The 26,628-nt window shown below is 44.5% G+C and overlaps 1 protein-coding gene across 4 annotated transcripts in view; it reads left to right on the top strand.

Annotated features, from left to right (window-relative positions):
* FUT8 (fucosyltransferase 8) overlaps positions 1-26,628 on the top strand; it is a 326,750-nt gene that overhangs the window by 241,740 nt on the left and 58,382 nt on the right. The gene's annotated exons all lie outside the window — the stretch shown is intronic.

Below are 26,628 nucleotides of genomic sequence, written 5' to 3' on the forward strand. Positions count from 1 at the left end.
AATGCTATGACTGTGCCTGGTTGCCATCTGCCATGACAATAGCTTCTTTATGGACTATGCTCTTGCTTTGTACTTGATACCCTTTAGTAAATTACCTGCATGTTAAATGTTGCTTGTAGGACAAATCTGAGGGCCTCAACTAGGGGACATCACTCAGTGAAACTCCTACGTTCTTGCACAGGTTCCAGGTGAAGATCGGATCTACCTTTTTGTATGACCACCTGCAACACCTATCTCACTGAGTTGAGTATCCAGAAGCTAAACAAGAACAGATAATTCAGGTACAGGTCCCTCTCAAAAAATTAGCATATTGTGATAAAGTTCATTATTTTCTGTAATGTACTGATAAACATTAGACTTTCATATATTTTATATTCATTACACACAACTGAAGTAGTGCAAGCCTTTTATTGTTTTAATATTGATGATTTTGGCATACAGCTCATGAAAAACCAAAATTCCTATCTCAAAAATGTAGCATATCATGAAAAGGCTCTCTGAACGAGCTATTAACCTAATCATCTGAATCAACTAATTAACTCTAAACCAAAAAAATATGGTGAATGAACCACCTTTCTCCTGCGCTCAGAGTAACAAGGCTTCCCCAACTGCTTTTCTGACTGGACTCTATAAATGGCACTCTCGGATGGCTCATGGTCTTGCTGCCCTAAAGGACTGGGGCAGTCCAAAAAACAATAAGGTGTGACCACCCTCCTCCTGCGCTTGGTATCCAAACCCCTCGACCACACTCCTCACGGGACTCACAACTGGCTTCTTAGATGGCTTAGGTCTTGCTGCCCATATCGGACTGGGGTAGTCCACCGGTACTGAAAGCAAAGAAACAAAAAAAGGGCGCACCGACCTAGCGCATTATCCTCAATAGAAGGCTTTATTGAAGTAACGTTACTTCAATAAAGCCTTCTATTGAGGATAATGCGCTAGGTCGGTGCGCCCTTTTTTTGTTTCTTTGCTTTCAGTACTGGGGCAGTCCAACAGTACTGCAAACAAAAAGACAAGAAAATTGCGCACTGACCTAGCGCATTATCCTCAATATAGGCTTTATTAATTGAAACAAAAAATGGCTACTCACAAACGTAGGTGAAAATCAATCACATCAAACTCATGCACTTGAGTATCAGAAGTAGTCCATAGTCTCATTAAGAAGCCGTCATCTTAAGTGAGTAGCCATTTTTTGTTTCAATTAATAAAGCCTATATTGAGGATAATGCGCTAGGTCGGTGCGCCCTTTTCTTGTCTTTTTGTTTGAATTAACTCTAAACACCTGCAAAAGATTCCTGAGGCTTTTAAAAACTCCCAGCCTGGTTCATTACTCAAAACCGCAATCATGGGTAAGACTGCCGACCTGACTGCTGTCCAGAAGGCCATCATTGACACCCTCAAGCAAGAGGGTAAGACACAGAAAGAAATTTCTGAACGAATAGGCTGTTCCCAGAGTTCTGTATCAAGGCACCTCAGTGGGAAGTCTGTGGGAAGGAAAAAGTGTGGCAGAAAACGCTGCACAACGAGAAGAGGTGACCGGACCCTGAGGAAGATTGTGGAGAAGGACCGATTCCAGACCTTGGGGGACCTGCGGAAGCAGTGGACTGAGTCTGGAGTAGAAACATCTAGAGCCACCGTGTACAGGCGTGTGCAGGAAATGGGCTACAGGTGCCGCATTCCCCAGGTCAAGCCACTTTTGAACCAGAAAGAGCGGCAGAAGCGCCTGACCTGGGCTACAGAGAAGCAGCACTGGACTGTTGCTCAGTGGTCCAAAGTACTTTTTTCGGATGAAAGCTAATTTTGCATGTCATTCGGAGATCAAGGTGCCAGAGTCTGGAGGAAGACTGGGGAGAGGGAAATGCCAAAATGCCTGAAGTCCAGTGTCAAGTACCCACAGTCAGTGATGGTCTGGGATGCCATGTCAGCTGCTGGTGTTGGTCCACTGTGTTTTATCAAGGGCAGGGTCAATGCAGCTAGCTATCAGGAGATTTTGGAGCACTTCATGCTTCCATCTGCTGAAAAGCTTTATGGAGAGGAAGATTTCATTTTTCAGCACGACCTGGCACCTGCTCGCAGTGCCAAAACCACTGGTAAATGGTTTACTGACCATGGTATTACTGTGCTCAATTGGCCTGCCAACTCTCCTGACCTGAACCCCATAGAGAATCTGTGGGATGTTGTGAAGAGAGAGTTGAGAAACGCAAGACCCAACACTCTGGATTAGCTCAAGGCTGCTATCGAAGCATCCTGGGCCTCCATAACACCTCAGCAGTGCCACAGGCTGATTGCTTCCTTGCCACGCCGCATTGAAGCAGTCATTTCTGCAAAAGGATTCCCAACCAAGTATTGAGTGCATAACTGAACATAATTATTTGAAGGTTGACTTTTTTTGTATTAAAAACACTTTTTTTTTATTGGTCGGATGAAATATGCTAATTTTTTGAGATAGGAATTTTGGTTTTTCATGAGCTGTATGCCAAAATCATCAATATTAAAACAATAAAAGGCTTGCACTACTTCAGTTGTGTGTAATGAATCTAAAATATATGAAAGTCTAATGTTTATCAGTACATTACAGAAAATAATGAACTTTATCACAATATGCTAATTTTTTGAGCGGGACCTGTACTTTGGGGCATACCTGTATATTTGGTTAGGCTCCACGCTTCTGCACCTGTTGCAGAGAATACAACTTGCGATGCAACTCGGCACAGCATCCAGGCATTACAACATATGCCTCCTCTGTTATATCTGTGAAGGGAAGCAAAGAAATTTCCTTTTAGACCCAGACAGAATGGCTGATTTTATAAATTTGTTGTCTGAAACGACTCATATCCGGTCCCCCTGTTATGGTCGAAGAGTAACTTCTGTGTCTGTGACCTGATTCCTGGTGAGTTTTGAGCAGGGTTTCAATGAACCTTGCCTAGTTCCTTCAGCTGCTTCTCAAATCTAATCATTATGTAGAACATTTCCTTACTACAGATTTGCAAAAAGAATTGAACTTAAATTGTAACATTCACCATTATCCCTTGGCTTACTAAACTACTTAGCCTTTGACCATAAAACAAACTAGTATATCAGTTTATGCCTCATGAACACTGGGCGTTTTTCCAACTGCTGTTTTTGGTGTCAGACGTTTTTTTCTACAGCCAGTAAACTCCCTAGCATGTTATCCTATGTCTCCACGCACACATAGGCTGATAGCAATCAGCAGTTTTTGGCAGAGGCGTTATCTGGCTGGAAAAACCCCCCAGAACTAGTGGGTTTTAAGAGGCGTTTTTCAGCTATAAAAACTATGATAAAAGCTGAAAAACGTGGCTATTCTGTGTTTATCAATGTTTTTGAGCCATAAGGTTTTGTGGGAATGTAGTTTTGCTTAAAAAAAAAAGCTAAAAAAACGCTAAAAAACGCTACTGCAAAAAAGCTGAAAAACTCCTCCTACAGCTTTCTACTGACGTTTTAATAACATCCAGTGTGCATGAGGCCTTATAATACCGTATATACTCGAGTATAAGCCGAGTTTTTCAGCACATTTTTTTGTGCTGAAAACGTCCCCCTCGGCTTATACTCGAGTCAAGGAAAAAAAAAAAATTTCCTGTCCGCTCCGACGGGTTTAAGGTTTAAAAATGGCGCCGCCCGTCGCATACATGTCACCGCACACGCGCCGCCGCCGCTCGTGTAATTTCGGCTATTCCCGGTGCCGCTCGGGAGAGGCCGGGAATAGCCGAAAGTATACGAGCGGCGCGTGCGCAATGACGTGTCGGCGCCGGGCGGCGCCATTTTTAAAATGAAGGCGCCTCTGGAACAGGTAAGTGAAACAGCTTCACTACCTGCCATTATGCAGGGCTGGGGGCACACTACAAGGGATGCAGTGCTGCGGGCATGGTCCACATGTACCATGCCCACAGCACTGCATCTCCTGTAGTATGCCCACAACCCCGGATCCTCTTGTACCATGCCAGTACCCTGCATTCTCCTGCACCATGCCAGTACCCTGCATTCTCCTGCACCATGCCAGTACCCTGCATTCTCCTGCACCATGCCAGTACCCTGCATTCTCCTGCACCATGCCAGTACCCTGCATTCTCCTGTACCATGCCAGTACCCTGCATTCTCCTGCACCATGCCAGTCACCCTGCATTCTCCTGCACCATGCCCGCCGCCCTGCATTCTCCTGCACCATGCCAGTACCCTGCATTCTCCTGCACCATGCCAGTCACCCTGCATTCTCCTGTACCATGCCCGCCGCCCTGCATTCTCACCCTAGGCTTATACTCGAGTCAATGATTTTTCCCATCTTTTTGTGGTAAAAGTAGGGGTCTCGGCTTATACTCGGGTCGGCTTATACTCGAGTATATACGGTAACATAAAAAAAAAAAAGAATGCTGCAAATACAAAAGAAATCAAGTTACATGAGAAAAATAGTGATACCTCTCGTGGTTTAAGGGCCAGTTTACACCAGGACACACAGTTGATTTAAATGCATTCAGAGTTAAATAGAGTTTTCTCTATTTACCCTGGATTTGTATGATCCAGTACATCTAGAATTCAGAGCATGTGATATAATACATGGAAAAGCAAGCCGAACAGATGCGCTGCATAACCTCTCACCAAATATTGGGAAAACACAATTCCAGATATAGTGGATAAATGGTGTCTCACAAAATTGTGTACACCCCTCACAGTTTTGTAAATATTTTATTATATCTTTTCATGTGACAACACTGAAGAAATGACACTTTGCTACAATGTAAAGTAGTGAGTGTACAGCTTGTATAACGGTGTAAATTTGCTGTCCCCTCAAAATAACTCAACACACAGCCATTAATGTCTAAACCGCCGGCAACAAAAGAGAGTACACCCCTAAGTGAAAATGTCCGAATTGGGAATATTTTGTGTGGCCACCATTATTTTCCAGCACTGCCTTAACCGCTTGCCGGCCACCGCACGACTATTTACTGCTGCAGTCAGCCCCCTACAGCCAAGCTGACGTAGGGCTACGTCGCTCGCCTACGAGCCTCTAGGGGGCGAGTGCGCGCCGCCGGGGGCGCACTCCTGCCCCGCTCGTTCAGTAACATCCCTGCGCGAGTGACCCGCGGCTCCGATGTCCGCCGACCACTCGCAATCTCCCGCATGAGAGGGAGAAGGGCAGGCGGCTGATGTAAACACAGCCGTCTGTCATTCTCCCTGGTGTAACTGCAGAGACTGTACGATCCTGCTATGTAGGATCGTATGTCTCTGTGGTTACATCACAAGCCACGCCCCCCCACAGTTAGAATCAAGCCCCTAGGAATACATTTAACCCACTGTTTACCAAGAAAGTTAATCCCTTCCCTGCCAGTGTCATTTTTACAGTAACAGTGCATATATATAGCACTGATTACTGTAGTAATGTCACTGGTACCCCCAAAAGTGTCAAAAATGTCAGTCAAGGGTCCGATCTGTCCGCCGCAATGTCGCAGTCCCGCAAAAAAAATCGCAGATCGCCGCCATTACTAGTTAAAAAAAATAAAAATGATATATATCTTTCCCGTAGTTAGTAAACGCAATAACTTTTGTGCAAACCAATCAAAATACGCTTATTGCGTTTTTTTTTTTTCCCCAAAAATATGTAGCAGAAAACAAATTGGCCTAAAATGTAAAAAAATTTTGATTTTTGATATTGTTATTTTTTCAAAATTGTCGCTCTTTTTTTGTTTATAGCGCAAAAAGTAAAAATCGCACAGGTGATCAAATACCACCAAAAGAAAGCTCTGGTTGTGGAAAAAAAGGGATGTCAATTTGGGTACAGCATCGCACGACCGCCCAATTGTCCGTTAAAGTCACGCAGTGCCGAAGCGCAAAATAGGCCCTGGTCTTTGAGCAGCCAAATCCTCCGGGGCTTGAGTGGTTAAATAGAGTTATCTCTATTTACCCTGGATTTATATGATCCAGTACATCTAGAATTTAGAGCATGTGATCTAATACATGGAATACAGAATAGATGCGCTGCATAACCTCTCACCAAATATTGGGAGAACACAATTCCAGATATAGTGGATAAATAGTGTCTCACAAAAGTGAGTACACCCCTCACAGTTTTGTAAATATTTTATTATATCTTTTCATGTGACCACACTGAAGAGATGACACTTTGCTACAATGTAAAGTAGTGAGTGTACAGCTTGTATAACAGTGTAAATTTGCTGTCCCCTCAAAATAACTCAACACAGCCATTGATGTCTAAACTGCCGGCAACAAAAGAGAGTACACCCCTAAGTGAAAATGTTCAAATTGGGAATATTTTGTGTGGCCACCATTATTTTAGAGGCACTGCCTTAACCCTCTTGGGCATAGAGTTCACCAGAGCTTCACAGGTTGCCACTGGAGTCCTCTTACACTCCTGCATGACAACATCACGAGCGTGTGAAAGTTAGAGACTTTGCGCTCTTCCACCTTCCGTTTGAGGATGCCCCACAGATGCTCAATAGGGTTTAGGTCTAGAGACATGCTTTACCAGTCCATCACCTTTACTCTCAGCTTCTTTAGCAAGGCAGTGGTCCTCTTGGTGTTGTGTTTGGGGCCGTTATCATGTTGGAATAATGCCCTGTGTCCCAGTCTCCGAAGGGAGGGAATCATGCTCTGCTTCAGTATGTCACAGTAAAAGTTGGCATTCATGGTTCCCTCAATGAACTGTAGCTCCCCAGTGCCGACAGCACTCCTACAGCCCCGGACCGTGACACCCCCTCCACCATGCTTTACTGTAGGCAAGACACACTTTTCTTTGTACTCCTCACCTAGTTTCTGCCACACATGCTTGATATCATCTGAGCCAAATACGTTTATCTTGGTCTCAAGATAAACAGGCTTTCCTGTGCATCATCTTTAGAAGAGGCTTCCTTCTGGGACAACAGCCATGCAGACCAATTTGATGCAATATGCGCCGTATGGTGTGGGCACTGACAGGCTTAACCCACACCCCTTCAACCTCTGCAGAAATGCTGGCAGCACTCACATGTCTAATTCCCAAAGACAACCTCTGGATATGACGCTGAGCACGTGCACTCAACTTCTTTGGTTGACCATGGCGAGGCCTGTTCTGCAACTTGTCCTGTTAAACCGCTGTATGGTCTTGGCCACCGTGCTGCAGCTCCGTTTCATGGTCTTGGCAATTTTCTTATAAGCTAGGCCATCTTAATGTAGAGCAACAATTCTTTTTTTCAGATCCTCAGAGAGTTCTTTGCTATGAGGGGCCGTGTTAAACTTCAAGGGACCAGTATGAGAGAGTGAGAGCGATAAACCAAATTTAACACACATGCTCCCCATTCACACCTGAGATCTTGTAACACTGAGTCACATGACACCAGGGAGGGAAAGTGGCTAATTGGGCCAATTTGGACATTTTCACTTAGGGGTGTACTCACTTTTGTTGCAAGCGGTTTAGACCTTGGTGGCTGTGTGTTGGGTTATTTTGAGGGGACACCAAATGTACACTGCTATACAAGCTTTACTTACTACTTTACATTGTAGCAAAGTGTCATTTCTTCGGTGTTCACAGATGTAATAAAAGATATTATAAAATATTTACAAAAATGTGAGAGGTGTACTCACTTTTGTGAGATACTGTTATATCCTTGGCCACTTGGCTTTTGAAACAACTATTCTTGGTAAAGACGGTGAGGAGATAATACACTTAAGCAAGAGCATACTCTGTAAACTGGCAGAGATTGGGGTGTGCAGCATCTAGTCAGAAATAAATAAAAGAATTGGACAGGGCAGGATGACTTTTAAGGTCCTGTTGTAGCAGAGAATAAGCAGGTGACAGACTGGGGACAACATGAACAAGACAGGTTGGAGTTATACCTAGACAGGATTGAAAGGTCAAATATGCCCACAAAGCTTGACTGACATGAGCATGAATGACATCTCACTATTACCCAGTTTATTCCGATAGCACTACCCTAACTTTGACTGTTTTTGAACTGCTGCCTGCAACTTTTCTTTTCTCCCTGTCTGAAACCAGGAGCTTTGGACATTTAGGCGCATGTAAAGGAGAATACACAAAAGGCACCCTTTCTAAATACCCTGCACAAAAAAAAAAAAAAAAACTTCCTAAAAGTAAATAGTGTCCCCCTTGTGTGTAGCTGTCTGAACCTGTTGTTGATTGGACAGCCAAGAGGTTCTTCTCTGTAATATACAGCATAGCTGCCATGGGCGTCTGTAGGGGGGGGGGGCATCATTTTAAGGTCACCCATGCTCCCCTTTTTAACAATGTCATGAAGGAGAGAGGCTTAGTCATTTAAACTTATTTTGAGTATTTATTTTTAAGGAGAAAACAGCAGCATTTACTTTTAAAGCATTTGTAACAAAAAAAAATTTGATCCTGTTCCCTTAAGCACAGTAATTTGGCCCCTTCTATCACCTAAAATACCTGGCTGATCCTGCCTGGCTATGTCCTCCCCTCTGTAAACTGACCACTTTATACCATGGCTGCTGAGCCCTGACATTGTGGTCAGTCTACATACCTCATCATCTGCAGCTCTCCTCTCCTCCTCTGTGCTCTCTACCCCCTCTCTCCTTGCCTGTCTGCTCCTGTGTCAGTGCCCACCCCCTCCCCTCCTGCTGCTGTAGTTTAATTAAAAGTTTAATATCCTGTCTACAGTCTGTTTTAATAATCCTGTGTGCCCCTGTGTCTGTGTTTTATAAAAATAAGCCATTCTTTACAAGTTTTCAGAGCGCCACTTGTCGCTCACGTGACCCGCCGCCTCTCTCCTCCTCTCCCCCTCTTTCCTCCTCTCCCCCTCTCTCCCCCTCTCTCCTCCTCTCCCCCTCTTTCCTCCTCTCCCCCTCTCTCCCCCTCTCTCCTCCTCTCCCCCTCCCCTCCTCCCCTCCCTCTCCCCTCCTCCTCCCCTACCGACTGACATCAGTGAGGAATCCTCAGCCCCGCCTGCTGCAGGCAGCTGTCAGACAGGGAGAGGAGGGAGCCAACGAGTCACGTGAGCGGTGCTCAGCCCTCTGAAAACTGGTAAAGATTGGCTTATTTTTTAAAACAGACACACAGGCACACAGGAATATTAAACATACCAGACAGGATGGTATAAATTGGCTTAACCACTTGAAAGGGGAAGTTGAGATTCCAGGGGGGTATTTGCTCCTACCTGCGGATGCCCAATATAGCTGCTTGCAGTTTAAGTGTCAGAGAGGTTGTTGAAATATATACAAACTTTGATGCCGTGCTTTAGCTGCAGCTTTCATCTTTTTTTTTTTTTTTTTTCAATATTTTTTGCCTTTTAAATATACAGAATATTATATAACTGTTGGAAGAAAAAAATAAAAAAAAAAAGCACAATATATGTGACGAATGGCACAACTTACGATAGATCCATTTACGGTAAGGTGTATATGAATCTATCGCAGAATTGACTTAAGAATTTTGACAGACTATAAAGCTTTTGGAGATATTAGAAGTTAGAAGTAATATTCTAGCGTAGGCTGCTCATTAGTAAAAGTAGCACAAGAGACACAATGTTGCACTTCAGTACTTTGCAATTAATAATTAGACTCCTGGTTTGCAGAAGAATGCATAAAGAATAGATCTGTAGGAGAAAAGCAGTGCATATCAGTATAACAGATAATTTGCCTGTAGGAGTAGGTGTAAGTGTAGCAGAGGTCCTCTCAAGAAGTTAAAACATTTAGGTCCTTTTGCATATACCCTAAAATCCTTGTTGGGGTATGCAGATAGAAATCCAGCAGTTGAATTTGGGGGATGATGGGAGCTACAAAACAGGGCTCCAGAACCGGTGTCATGCTGTGGAAACGTCATTGGCTGGCAGGATGCTGGAAGCCATCTGCATAATAGCAGTACACGAAATTGTGCAGCACAGGCTGCCTTTATCCTAACAACAAAGGTTACTGATGGCTAGGCCTGAATGCCACCACTGAATTTATACCTATTCCAACATATAAATCAGACATTGTTTTGTTCCTGAAAAGACAAAAACTCACTGCTCAAGGTGGTGTAATTGCCTGATAACTCACACCAGTGCATGCCCCGGCTCGCTTCCATGAAAACTTGATAAAGGAAAAGGAATTGGCAGCACTCCAGGTTGTGTCAAAATCCAGATTTATTGACTGGACATCCAAATATGACAATCGTGACACTGTGTGCTTAATCATTACTATCAGTCCACCTAGACATCGGGTCCGCCGGTCACGCGCGCGCGGGGGGGGGGGGGGTCTGTGACCACGCGGGAGTAGACCTCGCTCCCTAGACCCTCACAGGCTAGCGACGTAGTACTACGTCGCTCTGCCTGTGAGGGGCTGACCGCCGCAGTAAATAGTCGTGCGGCGCTCGGCAAGTGGTTAAAACTGAACTTATATAGGTGTTGACTTCTGGATCATCAGAGAAGTGGGTCAACGGGTAGTTTGCCCTAAATAGGCAAAATGACACAGACTCTAACTGGGTAATCACAAATAAGGGTGCAAAATGAATAAAGAGCATCTCACATTTAATTGTATAAATCTGAAATCCAGACATAACAAATATTGTGTTAATACAAGAGCCATTTGTAATAATACATTTGTGCAGTAGTCTAGCATGAAATATCATCCCCAATTTGCCTCTGTGCAGTATCTTCCTGTAATAGACTGTTCACTGCCACTTTCTCTTCTTTCACTGGGTAACTGGTCTTCTATCTGGGTATCTTGCAATGGGTAACTGGTCTTTCCACAGACAGTGGGTTTCCTATACCTTAACGTGCTTGTAAAGGTTAATTTTTTTTCTAAACAAACATGTTATACTTACCTTCCCTGTGCAATGCACATGCAACACCCCCTCCATGATCCTTCCTCACATTTGATTGAAAGCAGAAGTAGCCAATGGCGCCCACTGCTGATCTTGGAGTCCTGTGAGGAGAGAGAGATCGAGAGCAGCCCGGTGGGGGGGGTAGGGGGGGGGGGGGTTGGGGGTATACCTATATTATATTCATATATGCCAAGAGCTTCAGACTGCTCTCCTGCAGTCTCTGTAAAGTATGTAAAGATGTATGTGTTTTTTATTTATTTTTTTGGGGGATAAAGCAAAGGAAGGTTTAGATCCCAGTGTTAAGTTCCTATAGCTGCCTGTGTTCGCTCTAGGGAAATTCACCCTCACGCCGCACTGCTGCTAATGCTGGGAAGAGTCACTAATCTATATCCTGGTTAAGACTTATTTTTCAAGGAGCTTTGCTTTGTTTTTAGGTCATTAGACACTTTGATACAGTTTAAACCCCTGATGAATGGGAATTCTATGACTCCCAAATCACGTTCGATATCTCTTTACCTTTTGTGACGATAATAGAATCATTTGAACACTCAAACTGATGTTTTTGTCGAGTTTTATTGGTATGATTACATGTGGAGTTCCCAAATTGAGGGGTCCTGTTTTGTGAAGAACTGAAGAACCCAAGTCTTTATGCTCAAATATTTGCTTCTTATTACTAAAGCATGTCCAGCACCTCACTTCTGCTTTTCTTGCCCTGGTAAATTCTCTGGTAATTTTGTTTTATTTATTTTTTTGTCACCAGATGAAAAATGTGGTGGCAGTGATCTAAGATGGCAGTTCCCACTTATAATGGGATAGAAAATCCCCCCAGTTTTTCCTGATGCATTTTTGGACCGAAAATGATCATAAATCTCCTCAGTAGGATAAAGATTGCAAAAATTAACCTGATGGGTGTCACAGTCTAGGATCAGGCTCGAAGGCCAGTGGGTGTAGCAGAGGTTCACAAGTGGTCAGCTGGAAACATACAGTGCAAGCAGATCCACCTAGCAAATGATTAACACTTACCCAAGGCCATGATCTAAGCACTAGTCTAGTATTCCCCAGAGCTCCTGATGGTGGAGATGGGTTTTGTTACGTACTAGTACCAGGTCGCTGTCCTCAGGATTGCCCCACCATGAGGTGAGCAAGCTGGGGTCTGGTCGCAGATGTACAGTAGAAGATGGGGTTCAAGCAGAAGAGTAGTTGGTAAACAGGTGAAAGGTCAGTAACAAGTAGCAGTTTGATGGAATCAGACCGAAGCAGAGTCAATGAATTAAGCCAAAGAGTTCAAGATTCCCCAGAAACAAGATATAAGGCAAAGTTGTCCAAAAGATTGAGCAGGGAGCTGTCCAGCGTCTCAGGTGGCACAGCATGAAGAGATACAGCCAGGCACCACAGAGATGCTAGGTTCAGATCTGGACCCTCACTATGAGGGTTTTGCCCTTCCCTAATTAAAAAAAAAAAATGGAATTGCCTTTACACACAATTTTAGTAGTCAGTTAATCCAAGAGTAATTTCCGAATCTTACAGTACAGGACATTGGCTCCATAGTCATAGACCATGTTCTATTCAGCCACCACTACGTGATTGGACATTGGCAAAGAGAATTGGAATAGCTATATAACCCTACCCACTCCAGCAATCCCCATTGTTTTGCTAGTGCTATTAGGTAAAGGATGACTTCTCTGAGTGTTGGTTTCTGGACTTTTGCTTCAATGTTCTACCTAAAGAGGCTCTTTCTTTCATTCTGGCCATTAGATCAATAATGTTTTAGGGCTACTTAGATGCTTTGAATACAAAGGATGTGAGTTAATGTCTGGAAACAGTTTAGAAGGTAAAGTGAATCTACAGGTATACTTACCCCTCTAAATGCAGCCTGGACTAAATTGAAGTTGCGAGTGCCTATTTACTTTAATATCAGTATTTAGAAGAAAGAAAGGCCTTGCCCTTAAAGCTTTCTACAGTAATGCTTGGTTTATATCAATTTGTGCAGCGCTTTACACCTATATTATACATTTACATCAGTCCCTTGGATACTAATGATATTGCTTCGGAAAAAGGCATAATATGTACTATAAAATAATTGAATCATACTGTTAAAGAATGTTTAGAACTATAAAAAGGCAATCCTGGCTCATGAGGTAAGGATTTTTAGCCAAACTTCATGCAAAAATACATGCACAATATGTGATCTCTTTTACCTGCCAAATAATTTAGGATTGTTTTCTGATTTTGTGATTGTCATTGCTGCCAGACAGCTGATAAGGTTATCCCTGCGCTCTGTTCTTCTTTGGGCAATAGGGAGATTTTTAGTACAAGATGACAATAAGTCATACTAAAGTGCGTATTTTAGCTCAATGTTAAAATGTAAAAATATAATATTGCACAATATTTAGGCAAGTGTTTCTGTTTTCAGTAAAAAAATACATTAAAATTCATTTCTCTTTCGTTCATGACGAATACAGAGCCTTATATTCATACCCATTGGGTTATACTGCCCCCTACAGGACTAGGACACTAGGCAGAAAAGAATTCTGGCAACACCCGTGGGCAGTCACAAGGCGGGGGGGGGGGGGTCCTGGCAAACAAGTTTTATATACAAACTTTTTTTTTTCCTGGGAGATCTACAGTCAACTGTCGGACTGGGTGACGAGCTGACTAATCTAGATACAGTAGTCATCCCAGTCTTGCCAGCAAGCTCGCGCAGATCTCAGCTCCACGCTAGGTCTGCTGCGACATAGCCCAACTGGACAGGGCTGGCCTGGGAGTTAAACGCCTTGCGAGGTCGCATTTGACTGGGTTTCGGCCCGAGTAGCAGCATTCTTCCTGCCCAACAGCCCCCCATTTTGATGGAGAGGGGTTCTGTCTGGAGTGGTGCCCATCTGGTTCCTAATATGGTGAGTAGCTGTCCCCCCCTCTCCCCCTGGATGGTTTTGGGGTGGACATGGAACCCTCCTTGGGATGGTCGGCCCACTGGGCTCCCCTCCTTCCCGCAGGTACCCCCCTTGCCAAATCCATCATCCTGACCCCCCCCCCTCCATGCTGGGGCTATGTGGGTGGTCTGGACACTTTCCTGTGATGGGGGCCGGGGGGAGGGGGTGTGCCGCCCGGAACGGACAATCGATTGTGCAAAGGGGGGTTGTACCTGTTGGGGGCGCCTGCCAGGGCCCCCCGTCCTGCCTGGATCTGTGTTTGAGGCCTGGTCTCCCTCCTGGGTCCCTGTAAGCCTTGTGGTATCGCGAGGGGTTACCATTTTGTTGTAGCTTGTGTGTTTCTTTACACGACCGCCATGTTTGTGTAGTCTGGCAGCCATTTTCTTGTGGCTTGCCATTGGAAATAGCGTTAGCCATGAAAGTGGAGACCTGTGGGTGGCGATTTTGGCAGATAGAGCGCCTCCTCATCCCCTGGTGCTGACTCCTGGATAATTTTATTTTCTGATCGCCGCACGTGTACTGCAGATTCTCCTGGTGGCTACAGGTGCCTGTTTCTGTTGTTGGGCAGTCTGGTGGGGTCCTCTCTCTGCTGGGGATCATTTGGTGCTTTGTGCCTGGTGACCGGCTGGTGCTGCAAGCGTGGTGGGGGTTGTTTTACACTTTTTGTGGGGTCCCCCTGGTGACTCATGAAGTCTTTGGAGCACATGTCCCCACCTGATCCCCTCTCTGAGGCTGCGGGTCCCTCTGGGTCCCAACCATTCATCCATGCACTGACGGCGGTCCTGGAGTCCCTTGTGTTCCCGGGGTGGAGGTGGCTAGCGAAAAGTGCCCCCCCACCCCTGCCTCATCAGATCCTGAATCCGCGGACGTGGATCACCCTGCTGGATCTGCAACCACGCGCCTGGAATCCTCAGATAGTGAGTATGATTCCTCTGCGACTGTGCACAAAAAGGCTCTGGTGGATGCACTGATTATATCTGTGTGTGAGACCCTGAGATGGAGGACGCAGCTGAAGCTGTGACAGAGGCGCAGGTGCCTTTTGGCACTCACAAGTCATCCAAATCGGCAAAGGTGTTTCCTTTCCCTGCCAATTTTGACAGAATTGACGTGGGGTCCCTAAGCGCTTTAATAGGTGTTATCCCTCTGAGGAGTCCCTTCTTAAGAAATTGTCTGTACCACCAGTGGTGGACCCTCCGGTTTCCAGATTAAACAAGGCACCCATGATTCTGGTTGAAGAGTCCCTGGCCTTTTAAGGATCTGGCTGACCGGAAGGTGAAGGCTGTGGCCCACACTATGTACACTCTGACTGGTTCGGCAATGAGGCCGGTATTCACTATTGCCCTAGTGTTGCAAACTCTGACCCAGTGGGCTAAGCTCCTACACTGTGACCTTGAGGGGGAACAGCTCCCCTCGGCCTTTGCCGAGCTGGGGGACCAGCTGGTCCAGGGGCTGCAGTTTGTCTGTGATGCCTCTTTGGATGCGGCTCCCCTGATGGCTCGCCTCTCTGTTTTGGCAGTGGTTCTTCGGCGTGTTTTTTGGCTCAAGTGCTGGTCTGCGGATCTGACTTCAAAAAAGGCCTTGACTGATCTTCCTTTTCAAGAAGATCGCCTGTTTGGAGCTACCCTGGATGACATCATTAAAGGTCTCACAGGGGGGAAGAGTACTTGTTTTTCCGCAAGCTACTAATGGCAAGGAGCCTTGTCATAGATGTGGGCCTTCCTTCTCACCTCGTAAGAAGTTTTTTCGTCCCTCAGGGTTGGCTGACAAGGCCTCGAAGCCTTTCAGGGCCTCTTCTGGAGGATTCAAATTAACCTGGTCTGACAAGCCAAGATTGGGCTTCTCCAGCCTCAGGGACAAGGCTCCATCTGCGTGAAGGTGCGCCCTCACCTGTATCAGTAGGTGAGGGCAGGGGTGTCTTGACTGGTTTCTGGACCTGTGGGCTTCCCGGGTGCAAGATAAGTGGATCCACGAAGTCATTACAGCTCCTGTGCTGTCCAAACTTTCTGTTTCAGCGGTGGTGATTAGACGCGTGCTGTGGCTTAGGAATTGGTCCGCAGAGCAAGCCTCTAAGAAAGCTCTCATTGATCTGCCCTTTCAAGTAGGGCTGGGCGATATGGCTGAAAACTGTATCACGATATCAGTGTTTCATATCGGTCGATATCGATATATATTGATATTTTTTATTACCCATTTAAAATAAGGACCCTAGGGTGAGAATGCAGGGCGGCGGGCATGGTGCAGGAGAATGCAGGGTACTGGCATGGTGCAGGAGAATGCAGGGTGACTGGCATGGTGCAGGAGAATGCAGGGTGACTGGCATGGTGCAGGAGAATGCAGGGTGACTGGCATGGTGCAGGAGAATGCAGGGTGACTGGCATGGTGCAGGAGAATGCAGGGTGGCTGGCATGGTGCAGGAGAATGCAGGGTGACTGGCATGGTGCAGGAGAATGCAGGGTGACTGGCATGGTGCAGGAGAATGCAGGGTGGCGGGCATGGTGCAGGAGAATGCAGGGTGACTGGCATGGTGCAGGAGAATGCAGGGTGACTGGCATGGTGCAGGAGAATGCAGGGTGACTGGCATGGTGCAGGAGAATGCAGGGTGGCGGGCATGGTGCAGGAGAATGCAGGGTGACTGGCATGGTGCAGGAGAATGCAGGGTGACTGGCATGGTGCAGGAGAATGCAGGGTGACTGGCATGGTGCAGGAGAATGCAGGGTGGCGGGCATGGTGCAGGAGAATGCAGGGTGACTGGCATGGTGCAGGAGAATGCAGGGTGACTGGCATGGTGCAGGAGAATGCAGGGTGACTGGCATGGTGCAGGAGAATGCAGGGTGACTGGCATGGTGCAGGAGAATGCAGGGTGACTGGCATGGTGCAGGAGAATGCAGGGTGGCGGGCATGGTGCAGGAGAATGCAGGGTGACTGGCATGGTGCAGGAGAATGCAGGGTGACTGGCATGGTGCAGGAGAATGCAGGGTGACTGGCATGGTACAAGAGGATCCGGGGGTATGGGCATACTACAGGAGATGCAGTGCTGTAGGCTTGGTACAGGTAGACCATGCCCGCAGCACTGCATCCCTTGTAGTATGCCCGCAGCCCTGCATAACGGCAGGTAGTGAAGCTGTTTCACTTACCTGTTCCAGAGGCGCCTTCGTTTTAAAAATGGCGCTGCCCGGCGCCGATACGTCATCGCGCACGCGCCGTCACCGCTCGTGTAATTTCGGCTATTCCCGGCCTCTCCCGAGCGGCGGCGGCGCGTGCGCAATGACGTGTTGGCGCCGGGCGGCGCCATTTTTAAAAGTTTAAACCCGTCGGAGCGGACTTTGATTTATCGTGCAAGTTTCCTTATTGCTATCGAGGACGGGACTATCGCGATACCTATCGGTATCGTTTTATTGCCCAGCCCTACTTTCAAGGCGATCGCCTGTTTGGGGCTACCCTGGATGACATCATTAAGGGTATCACGAGGGGGAAGAGTAACTTCCTGCCACAGTCAAGGAAAAAGAAGGAGCCTCGTTTCAGACGGGGGCCCTTCTTCCCAGGCCATAGACATTTCTTCTGAGACAGAGCATAAGGGAAATAGATCTTTTAAATGTCCCCCGGGAAGTTTAAAGCAACCTTGGTCGGGTAAGCGTAGAGCTAGCTTCCCCGGACCACCAGACAAGACTCCTTCCGCATGAAGGTCTGCCCTCACCCAATATTGGGGTGGGGGGACATCTTCGCTGGTTTATGGCGCCGTGGACTTCTTTGGTCAGCATCAAGGAGATCCGCAAAATGTTTCTTTTGGGGGTACCTAGAAAAGGGGACAAAGCTGGTCCTTCTCAGGTTTTTTAGATCCTGAGTCTTGTGTGGATTTAATTCCTGCAAAGGTTCAGGTGATGTCTGAACTACCTAAGGTGCCCCCTATCCTTGTCCAGGAAATTGATTTACCTAGGTCCAATTCTATCTCTGACCAGGGTGGTCCTTCCTCTGCACAAACTTCAGGGACCACAGGCTGTGATTCACCGGCTGCTGTAACACAGATAGTTCTTGCTCCCATTTTGCATACAGGTTCTGAGTCTGGTGGTATCCACCTTCAAGACAGTTCTGTTTGCACAGTCTTACATGCAGCTCCTTTAGCAAGTTTGGCTCCACAAAAGGATACCGAAGTTCACTATGAGGTCACTGGGTCCTCTGGTAGATGCCACAGGTGTCCAAGGGCCACGGTAAGGCCAGTATCATCCTCGGCTAAGGCTTCTTCCGCATTCCTGCAATGAATCAAGAGTGAGAATCCTCCAATCATCCTGGTGTCTGTAAATGTCCCTTGGGGGCTTCCTCCCAGAGAAGGCCAATTGCCCCAAGGGCTGATCTACCATCCTGCTTTACAGTCGATGGTTTTAGTGGCTTAGCTATTGAAAGCCAGGTACTGAGGGATAGAGGTCTGTCTGGATCAGTGATCTCCCTACTATGGGGAAGGCAAGGAAGTCGTCTTCCAGCAAGATATACAATCGTACGTGAAAGCTTACGTTTCTTGGTGTGAGCCGATTGGTGCTCATCCCTGATCCTTTTCTGTGCCTCAGATCTTAACCTTTCTTCAACACACAGATCTTAACCTTTCTTGAATACCAGAAGTTGGCCTTGAGTACCATCAAGGGCCAGGTGTCTGCCCTGGCAATCTTCTTTCAGTGACCCCCCTATCCACACACTCTTTAGTTCCTACCTTTATTCAGGGGGGTTCGACATGTGGTTCTACCTGAGTGGTCTCTCTTGGCCTCCATGGGATTTAAACTTAGTAATTTTGGTTCTCCAGAAACCTCCATTTGAGAGTATACCGTCGTTTCCCTTGCCTACATTATCCCAGAAGGTGACATTCTTGGTGGTTATTACCTCAGGCTGCAGGGTATCGAAATTGGCGGCATTATCCTGTCACAGGCCCTATTTAGTGGTCCATAGGGATAAAGTGGTTCTTCGTCCCTGTCCATTATTCCTGCCCAAAGTTGTCTTTGACTTCCATTTGAATGAGGACACTGTGTTGCCTTCCTTGTGTCCCAAGCCGGCTCATCCCAAGGAATTTGCCTTCATACCTTGGATGTGGTTTGTGCGTTTCGGGTGTATCTGGCAGCTACTGAGGTCAGACTTGCTTTTTGTGGTTATGGACGGACCATGAAAAGGGCTGACCGCTTCTTCGGCTACCATCTCCAGATGGATCATACATACAGTAACTCAGGCCTATTCCCTTAAAGGTCAGGTTCCACCTTTCCCTGTCACGGTGCGCTCTACTCGGGCACTGAGTGCTCCGTGCTTCAAGTTTGCAAGGTGGCCACTTGACCGTCCATGCATATCTTTACAAAATTCTAAAAGGTAGATACTTTGGCATCTGCATGAGCTTCTTTTGGCCGCAAGGTTTTGCAAGCTGCTGTTTAAGAGGGACTGTTCCCTCTTGAGGGGTGTTTTTTCTTTATTAACCTTTATTTTTCAGACAAGGCTCCTGTGTCCTGATTAAGGGCTCTTATGTTTAGCCTTGGGTTATTTTCCCCACCCATCATTTTCCTTTTGGCACTGCTTTTGGACGTCCCAGTAGTTATGATTTATGGAGCGCTGTGTCCGTCGATGAACGAAAGAGAAAATGGGATTTTTGTACCGTAAAATTTTTGTTACCATAAAATCCATTTCTCTGTGCTCGACGGAAAAAGCACCCACCCCTCTATGGAGTTCTGGTGCTTCTAAGACTGCTTGCTATTAAACTGATTACCTAGAGCAGAGGGGTGTTATATACCAGCTGAGGATGGCCCATGGGTGTAGCTAGGTGTTTTTTGTTCTGCCTAGTCCTACTCCTGAAGGAGGCAATATAACCCACTAGTTATGATTTATGGAGCGCTGTGTCCGAGTTTACAGTAAATACTTCCTGGTTTCCAGGCCTAGTAAATGATGTCCTACATCCCAGGAGACTTCAATAAAGGGGGGGGGGGGGGTGCTTTCTCAGCTTAGCACCCCCTCCTTCATACATGCATGAAATAAGGGCCGAGGGATTCCAGGAAGTAAATGCTACATTAGTCATCTGCTTGTATTCAAGGTGGCCAATTCCAGAAATGCTAGGGGGTGTTTTTCAAAATGATTTCTCAGCTAAATAAACTATGGAGACATGGATGGATGGGTGAATTTACTTTTTGAATGTTAAAATTGAATGAAATGGTGTTTTCGATTGTGGTGCTCAGATACAGTGTAGTTCTGCTTTTAGATTAATATATTCCTGCCGAACAGCACAGACCGGCAGATGAGCTGATATTTTTCTCTTGCATCGAAAAAAAAAAATCTAACAAGTGTAAGGGCCGGGTCACACTTGTGCGATGCGGGAAGACTGCGAATTCGCAGCCTGTTCCCGCATCGCAAACGCACATCTGGCAGTTCACACTGCCATAAGCGATACGCTGGGGGTTTCAATGAAATGTTAACGACACCCCCAGTTTGATCGCATATCGCAGTGCGATCTGACAGTTCGCACAGGATCGGATCGCACAAGTGTGAACCACTGTGCGATCCGATCCTGATGCGGCTGAAAAAATGCCTCATGTGCGAGTTTTGTGCGGGTGCAGTGCGAATTTAGCCATACAAAGTGTATGGCTGAATTCGCACTGCACATCCGATTGCATGTAATGAAGGAGCAGTGCGCTCCGATATTACATGCGATCGCCGCACACGCAGAAGTGTGAACCGGCACTAAAGTGCAGATACATTATCCCACTTTCAATCTATTTGTTGCCAGGTCAAATTGAGAAACTTACACTAGTTTAATTTGCAAATCATTTTTTAACACATTTTAGGTGGTACATACTGTAGCTGTCTCCTTTAATGTTATCTGTCTGGAGTTCAAGGAAGTTAAGGAAATGGAAACCCCTTCCATTGTTGCAGAGTTTTTGCTAAAATGTATTCTGTTGCTCTACTACACTACAGACTAATCTGCTGCTTGCAAACTGCATAAGGGTCCATGCACGCTATGCTCAAAAAATACTTCTTCTACAAGAGTTTTGTGCTTTGCCTGTCGAAGCAGCTCTATGTTATCCTATGTGTCAGTGGACATTAGCGTTTAGGGGCAGAAAAAAAAACCCTTCTGGTTTGTGTTTTTGAGAGGAGTTTTCTAGCAGAAAAAAATGCTTAACGCCTGTACAAAAACATTTTTTTCTGCCAAAAGAACTGATGTTTTTTTTAAGCCCAGTGTGCATGGACCCTTAAACTGTGTTTTTCAGTATGGTTTTCTTATGCCAGCTTACTAAATGTAGTGATGTCAGTACATTCAACCTTTCTGTTCTTTTTCTTTAACAGTTTACTGCACAGGATCCACTAATCCCGTGAAGGCAGCATTCATGCAAACGTGTAATAATTGTCCTTCAGTTTTATCTCATATTCATTTGTTAGCTTTGTTGCTGAAGCTTGGGCTTTAAACATACATTTAAAGGTACAGTCTTTAATCAATATATTAAAATACTAGAGAGACCTTTTTTTTTTTTTTAACTTATGCATAAATCTGTACAATGTACCTCCCATCTCCACTAAAACCTCTTTGGAAGAGTCAACATGAAATGGCAATACATATGATCTTAGCAGCTTACGCTACCAAATTCTAAAATCTGTACCAAATTTTATGAATCCTTTTTATTTGCTAAAGAAACAACTCCCAATAGCTTGTAAATGACAGAGCAGTATAAAGAGTAGCTGTAACGAGACCCTTGCTCGCTCGCTTCCGCTCTCCCGACACTCCTCTGCTACTAGTGAGTCAGCTTGCAAATCGCAACGTCTGATGGTTCGCTCATCCAAGGCTCCGGGATCCGAACTACAGCTATGTGCCGTTCGGAATCCATTAGAACAAACACCAGGCAGGCTGTATGTAAGTTCAAACAGGAAGAGAATTATTGGAAGTACACAACACACTTTTATACAGAATTTGGAACATCCCGCCCCCAACAACCGCTTTCCTATTGGTCAATTGTAAAGTACATGTTGTCCTCCTTCAGGTCCTCCTTAGCCATGCAAATGAGGACTTGAAAATGAGCCAGCAGGGATTGGTCCAATAGCTTGATTAGAAGGACTGTTATGTGTAATGAGACAGAAGCCCCCAGGGGGCAATCAATGTACACAATAGCCAGACACAGAACAATGGAGGTCATTAACACTTAACAATGTGAAAGGGCAATCCACATTCCCTCCCAATACACAACAAAAGGAAAACCTGTCTGATATTGAAAGATATGTAATATACACAGCATTTAGGAAGAACAGATTTCATGGCAAATGGGAATAAATCTTTATATTCCTATATCGAGATATGGCTGGCAAATATGACCGTCCCATCTGAAGCAATTAAAACCATTAATCATCTGTCTTTAACTTCCAGTGACGGTGAGTACTGTCACAGTAGCCCTATGCGCTTAGGAGTATATAACTACAAATCACACTATGCGGCTACTTAATTGGTATAGTATTAGCAATAAATGAAATTATGTATAAATGGTAAGATCACAAATAACAACATTTCAGTAGTGCAGGGATGGTGGTAACTCCAAACCACCAAAAGCTGCTATGAGTACCTTAGGGACACAGACCTTAATGTAAAATGAATGTCTGCACATTATAACAACCATCAACCACATAAAAGTCTCCATAAGAGTCCATGAACTCAAGCAGAAAATAAATGAAGATTTCATCCAGGGAAAGGTAACATTTGTGATTTTAGGGGTGACACCCCCACTCTCCTTTACCACAGTGCCGGGGATAGTAGCTGGATAGGGAACTCACAAGATGTCAATGCCTCCCCACTCTCATGGATCAGGCATATATACAGCATATTAACACAGATGGAATTCCTCCTGTGCAGCTCTGCCAATAGCTCCAGCACTCTTCCTCTCTCCCGTATATTTGAAGAAAAAATGGACCTCCACTAGTGTGATACCGTTTTAAATCATTTATTAAAACAAACTGCACATATTACACTCACTTGTTTCAGGATGAAAACTTGCATAAAATAGTATCTGGTACATGAGTTGTGGACCCCTTCGGTCGTTTAGTCAGTTGATGGACTTTTATGTGGTTGATGGTTTTATGTTATAATGTGCAGCCATTCATTTTACATTAAGGTCTGTGTCCCTAAGGTACTCATAGCAGCTTTTAGTGGTTAGGAGTTACCACCATCCCTGCACTACTGAAATTTTGTTATTTGTGATCTTACCATTTATACATAATTTCATTTATTGCTTTTTATTTGCTGCTGAATATGCTTTACAAAGCATGTGACTGCAAGACACCCTTTTATTTTATGTGAAATGTTATAAATATGTTTAGGTACTATTTCATTTATAAATCATAAAATATGTATCGGCACACAAGCCAATAATCAACCTAAATAGATAGCCGCTGGACACTGAAAGGTCAAAATACTGAAAACCCCAATGAATAACAATACAAAAGAAGTGCAGCGCTGAATAAATTCTAATAATACGCTAATAAAATTCACACAATGGAAAGGTGCTTGAATGTAGATCGTAAAGTGCTTCACAGTGCAAATCCTTCACCATATATATGGGCCTCTCACCTCACAAACAGACCCCTGAATTAACAGAAAGGTCAAGCAAGCTTTGAATCACTCAATCAAAGCAATGGCTGTGAGGATCCTCCAGGTATATGGCTCCTCTGATCTGATGCCAGACAGCTGAAGTGTCTCGTGGTGTCAGTAATAGCAATGCCCAAAAATATAAGATCAAAACATAGTGTATATAAAGGCATCATCAACAGTAAGTATGAATGCTTCACTGTGTTGTGCAGTCTTTGCACCTATGAATTTTTGGGGGCTTTTGATCAAAACAACAACCTCATCTGATCAGCTTTACAAGTGCTTACTGAAGGCATGCCATTAATGGTAGCCATTGGTGATGTCATTATTTTTTCTTGTTAATGAGCATGGATAGGGATTATTTTTTTTGTTCTACCATTCATTTTTTTATACCCGAGTTGTGTAATGTACTAATTTTTTACTCTCCCTGGCCACACATTATACGATTTTCTGATTCAATTTCCTTTGCTGTACCTTTAACTATGTAGTGCAAGGGCCTGCCTGATTGCAAACAAATTCAAAGTGTTTAGGTTGGACCTCCTATCATATGGTTTTTGGTAAATCTAAAGGAAAATTGTACAAGCAAATTGTATAATGTATGGCCAGCCTTATTGTAAAGACTGTACCTTTAAATCTAATAATCCCCTGTAGTTGCTTTTTAATAGCCACACCTTTCACGTTAGCAATAGTAGAATTTTGAAGCAATCAATGTTTGTTTTGTTTTTTGGGGCATTTCATCAAGGCATTTGTGGTATGTTTTCCTTGTTTTGGAAGAATGTGTTTCCTGCTTAAAGTCCTGCTCCTAGATCTTTTGAATATTCTGGCATGAACAAAAACTGCCCTGTTCTTGCTATTGACAGACTGCATCATATATTTAATTTTTTATTCTGCTTATATTCAATGTAAACATAATTAAATCTTATATACTCTACAACTCAAAAGAACCTCAAAAGTATTTTTCATGTTTTTTAAATATGCAACATTCTTTTAAAGTTTTACCTGGTAATTCTGCTGTGAAGTCTTTGTTAGAGCACTTTCTGTTATCGGGCAACAATGCTTTATCATCTCCCAAGGCTGTGGTAAGATATAGAATGGTATTTTTTTTCCAGTATGGAAGGAAGGTGCTAACTGAGCACCTTTTTAAGGCTTCTGTTTCTAACACTAGATTCTGATGTACATCTTGTGCAGTCATGCATCTGGATCTTCCACTTTTTTTTCACCAATTTCTTGGTGCATGGAATACCTTTAATTTGGCAGAAAAACTAAAGGCGGATGTGTTATTGGGATAATTTTGTGTTTTCAACATTTTTGAACCTGGAAATGTAGGTTTACATTACTAGTAACTTGTAACAAAATGAAAGACGATAAACTTTTTTAAAACCTATTTTATGGGTTTTGTCTATGCTATCGATTACAAAAGTTTCTAAGTTGACCAGTTACAAAATTAGGGGTAATAAAGTTGGTTTTAAGAGAGTTTGCTGTTGGGAAATGTTTTCTGATATTGGGGCTTTACAGCAATATGTGAAAAATACTTAAAAAATCTGAAATGATGGGGCATGGCTAGCCATAGTGGGGAGCAGACATGAGTAATGGAGCTCAAGGCTCCCAGGATTCCTATAGAGAACGTTTCATGGTCTCCACCTGCCTTAGAAACCCATGCCAGAGCAGAGAAAGTCCCAAAATGTCTCCTAGGAAAGAATGCGTTGCTATGGCTATTTTGTGGTGATTTTTATAGCTTAGATAAGCGAGTTGTTAGAGTTTAAGACCTTGTGCTTCTTTCGAAGCTAGGTCTCCCCTATTGATATGCAAATGAACCCGTTGGGCTGGTTTATGAGCTCAGCATGGGAAGCGAGGCTACAGGATATAATGTAGCAGGAAATAAGCTTTGGAACCATGTGCTGAAGACAAAGGAGCAGTAGGATAGTTGCTCTGAAGACTTTGAAGAAGCAGTCTGGAAGATCCTGGATCCTAGAAGATGACTATTATTTAGAAAGATCCAAGTTAGTGTTACCAAACCCACAATGGTAAAATCTGTCTGTATATGCCACAAAGTGTGCTTGTCACACTCGCTGTGGAACCTAAGGATTTAATCCTCTGCATTGTGTAAAAAAGGCTGTTTGATCCTGTCTTCTCTGTTTCTCCCCTTCTTCCACAGTCCCCAAACCATCTCTTGATAGAACAGAGGTTTGAGGACGAGCTGCACGTGCTCAGTTTGGTGGGTTTAGCTAGAGCATTTTTCTTGGGAGATTGCATGTAATCAGCACAGGGCCAATTAGCACTATCCAGACAGAGGGTCAGGGGTCCTGCAGCCTTCTAGGACGTTCAGAGCAGAATGAAAATGCCCCCTGCAATCTTTAACCAGACACTGAGAGAAGTCACAAAACTGCTCTAACTGCTGATGAAAAAAAGGTATTTAGCAGTTTATATTTTCTAAAACTATTTAATTTACATGTTCTGTGTAATGTGGGAGACCAGATATAGTGAATGCAGGGTCCTGGGTTTAGTGTCTCAAACAGACATTGTACCATTAGAGGCTCGAAGACATATATAGGCCCATCTCATAAAATTAGAATATCATCAAAAAGTTAATTTATTTCATTAATTCAATTCAAAAAGTGAAACTCATATGTTTTATATAGATGCGCTACACAGAAATTTTTAATACAGAAATGTTGGCTTACTGAAAAGTATGTCCATGTACGGTATAGTATGCACTCGGTACTTGGTTGGGGCTTCTTTTGCATTAACTACTGCATAAATGTGGCGTGGCATGGAGGTGATCAGCCTGTGGCAATGCTGAGGTGTTATGGAAGCCCAGGTTTCTTTCATAACGGCCTTCAACTCATCTGTATTGTTAGGTCTGGTGTCTCAAATCTTCCTTTTCACAATACTTCACAGATTCTGTGTGGGGTTTAGGTCAGACGAGTTTGCTAGCCAATCAAGCACACTGATACCATGAACAATAAACCAGGTATTGGTACGTTTAGCAGTGTGGGCAGGTGCCAAGTCCTGCTGGAAAATGAAATCAGCATCTCCATAAAGCTAGTCAGCAGAGGGAAGCTTGAAGTGCTCTAGAATTTCCTGGTAGAGGGCTGCGCTGACTTTGGACTTGATAAAACACAGTGGACCAACACCAGATGAGATGGCTCTCCAAATCATCAATGACTGTGGAAACTTCACACTGGAACTCATGTAACTTGGATTCTGTGCCTCTCCACTCTTCCTCCAGACTCTGGGACCTTGATTTCCAAATGAAATGCAAAAGTATCCACAGACTGTGATGATTTGGGGGGCCCTGTCATTTGCTGGTATTTGTCCACTGTGTTTTATCAAGT

The sequence above is a fragment of the Pelophylax lessonae genome, assembly GCF_965119305.1.
Source record: "Pelophylax lessonae genome assembly, chromosome: 13".
Lineage (NCBI taxonomy): Eukaryota > Metazoa > Chordata > Amphibia > Anura > Ranidae > Pelophylax > Pelophylax lessonae.